Raw genomic sequence first — 3,688 nt, 5'->3', positions numbered from 1 at the left:
AATCGGTCCTTCTCTATAGAGAAAAATGGGAAAATTTGCTGTATTATAACCATCATGGAGGTAGGATGTATGGGACAAAGCAAAGTAATTGCCATGAATAACATTACTTACACATAACTCCTGGACAAACACCTACAACTGGCATTTTCCTTCATCTTCAGTATAATATTTCCAAGATGGGAAGATACGCACATACAATTTAACAAAATCAAATGCGATAGATGCTAAACTACGACTAGCTGGTTGTGCTTCCTCCACAGGAATAGGCGTACTAACTGGTGGAGTTGGGGTTCGCCGTGGTAGTACTGGCCCTTTGGGCACTGGAGCTGCCTTACTAACTGCTCTTGTTTGGCAGCTCTGTGGTGGAGATGGTGCTGTGTCAACAGGAACTGGGTTACTATCTGCTGGGGTTGGGGTTAGATTGGGTGAAGCTGGTTCTCTGTCCATCGCAGTAGGGGTACAATCTGCGAGAGTTTGGGTTATGTGTGGTAGGGCTGGTTCTCGTGCATGTACAACCGGGGTGCTATCTCCACCAAGAGGTAGCACTGTTTTATTTGAAGACCGTGTTTTTAGTCTGCTACATGCTGGCATCACCTGCTACAATTCAAATGGCTGATAAACAGGAAACATAGTTGAATGTACAAACATTGTATGAGAGACAAATGCAATAGATAGTGTGGAAAAAAGAGGGCATGAAATAGTTGACATGTATATTGTTTAACTAAAACGGATAACATGACATAATTTCACATATATGATGTCTATCTAAACTGGATAGCATAGCATAACATAATTCAAAGATATGATGAATAACTAAACAGGATCGTGTGACATAATTCACCTGCATGTTATCTAAGTAATCAGGATCGCATCATTTAATTCACATATGTGATTTATATGCTACATAGAGGGCATTAGATATGATGTCTGAACTAAAAACATGGTGTTGAATATTGTGTATATGATGTCTAATCTATGCAATGCAAGACACCATATGCATGATATGAGCAGTATAACCGTGCCAAGTTAGAGCATACACCTCGGTGGGGGAATAGGACTGGTCATCTGTCTCTGAATCCATCTCTGAGGAGCTATCGGGACCCAACAAGAGATCTGCTTCGACAGGTAGCATTGTCTGCTCTGAAGGCCTTGTTTTCACGCCAGATTTTTCAGTCTCCCACCCAAATGGCTGATTCACGGGAAGAGTAGTTTAATGTACAAACATTGTCGACAAATGGAAATGTAATGAATAAAAGGATGGGCAAGATATCATTCAAATATATGATGCCTGGTTAAACAGGATGGCATTGCACATTTCACGTATATTATGGCTGGCTAAAAGACATGAGACTGCACAATTCCCATATATGATATATAAACTAAACAGGTGGCATTACAGAACATGTCTAAACTAAGCAGATGACATATATGATTTCAAAAGTAGGCACTGCAAGGCAACATATGCATGATATGACTAACATCATCATGCCAAGGTAGAGCAAACACCTTGGGAGGTAAATAGGAGTGGTCAGCGGCGTCTGAATCCGCCTCAGAACAGATATCTTCCTCTGGATTACAATCTGGAGAGGGGTGGGGACGGTTTGCCATTGAACCCACCATGGAGCGATGTCTGCATGACATTGTATTGCCGCTCAAAACTCTTCTCTTTTTCTCTACATGTTCAGCATGACTGTATACAATATCTGACATGCATACGAAAAAAATATGGTGAGATTATGTAAGGAGAGCATGCAGAAATTTAGAGTGATGGTAACAACCAGTGGATGATCCAAAAATAATGATAGCAGGCTGATGATTGCTTTAATTTAATAAAAAGACAGATGATGATTGCTTTACTATTTGTTTCCCACCCAAGATGAACAACATAGGCATACCCTAGGTGAACCAGATATTAGACAGAGATACTATTGATTGCTTCCTCGATATGTGCCCCACAACTAATTTAGAACTCAAGTTTGAACATTAGTTTGGACCTGACTTGGAGTCCAAGGGGTGAACAGGACGATAAAGTAGCAGGTAATTTTAAGCAATGCATAACATAAGCAAAATCAAAAGAGTGCGACCTCTCTTGTGGACCCGTGTACTCCTCAGGTTCATCTTCTGAGTCGATGATGGTGATGCCGTTGCGGTGGGTGCCGGCGGCAGGGAAGGAGATCCGAGGCGGCGAAAGACGGTCAGGAGTCGTGATGTCTGGTTTGGTGGATGTTTCTGTCGATGGAGCACCTCAGGTGAGGTGGACGACGTCGCGGAAGGAGCAGGACAAATCACACAAAGTTCCCTTCGACACCTACCTGTAACTGAAGTAATTATATAAGGGCTCATTTGGCTTGGATGATTCTAAAAACGCAGGGATAGGAAAAACACCGGAATAGGATAGGAATGCACATGGTAAACAGAGCATTTGTAAACAAAGGATTTCTGTCAACTTGGGTGTTTGGTTTACAGGAATTGGAAGAGCAGAGGAATGCAAAGAAACATGGCCAAAAGCAATCATCTTCAAGAGCAGAGGAACTGAAATTTACTGCAGAATCTGAATGTTACTGTCGAAACTGAACGCAATGGTAGCAGAGAGGCACTTGACATGTAGTTAGGGAGGGCCTGCAGTTCATCTTCAACCTGCACCCCCCTGAGCTGCCAGCCACCACCGGCCTCGCCGCCGGCCCCAGCGCTGCCTCGCCGCCCCGAAACAACTCCCCACTGCCGGTCTGCCGCTGCGCCGGCCAGCCCTATAGCCCCCCGCCCCACCCTGAACCCTAAGATAGATAGTTGGGTACCTCTCCGGCGAGCCCCCGTCCCCGCTGCGGGTGGTTCTTCCTTAACTCTGGCGAGCCCCCCACCCCCTAAAAATTGACTGACCCAAAAGTCGATTCAGTCGACTGAAGTGTAGCTAAATCGGAGCAGAGCAGCAGCACGAGCGAGGGCGAGAGCAGCAACAGCGCGAGCGAGAGCCGGAGCAGCAGATCCGGCTGGTATGGACGCTGCCGCCAAAGGGGCCTCGCACTGGGGGAGAGCCGCCGTGGAGATGTCGCCCGCGGCGCCGGCTTCAAGGTAGCCGCTCCATGGGGGTGCGGGATGGAGCACCGTCGGTGCCGGGCGGTCGAGCTAAGGAGAAGGTGCGATGCGATGAGTGTACAACCTCTTTGGTGGCGCCGAGTAGGCCTCGGCTTCGTCCGAGGAGTCGGTGAGGATGATGCGGTTCCGGTGGAGCAGGTTAAGGCGGAGCTGTGGGGATGGAGTAGCCGCGATAGACGAGGTGATCGTCGGAGCAGCTCCTTGGAGGTGGAGGACGGGGCGGCTGAACCGGCGGGACGACGAGATGGACGACGGATCCTCATCCGGGGAGGTGGACGAGGGACGTCAAGCTGTTCCGATGGACAACGTCGTCGGGGAAGAGGCTCCGGCTGGGCAGCGGTGAGGTGGCGGACAAAGGAGGGTGGGGTTTCGCGGCTGGAGTGGAGAGGTTATGGCGGCCTGGGATTTCGAATGGCAAAAAGGAGGCGATGGGAGGGGGTGAACCATGACTTAGGGACGCGCTTGTCCAAAATGTAGGGTGTGATACAAAAGTACGCCGCACTGATTTGAACTAGCGGCCCTTTCGGCTCAGGGTTAGAAGGGGGATTTCGCATGTCGGGATTTGGCAGCTGGAGGGAGTTTTCGCGCGCGTTGT

This window comes from Aegilops tauschii, chromosome 3, assembly GCF_002575655.3.
Source record: "Aegilops tauschii subsp. strangulata cultivar AL8/78 chromosome 3, Aet v6.0, whole genome shotgun sequence".
Taxonomy (NCBI): domain Eukaryota; kingdom Viridiplantae; phylum Streptophyta; class Magnoliopsida; order Poales; family Poaceae; genus Aegilops; species Aegilops tauschii.
The sequence above is the reverse complement of the archived record's forward strand: the minus strand, read 5'-3'. Positions refer to the sequence as shown.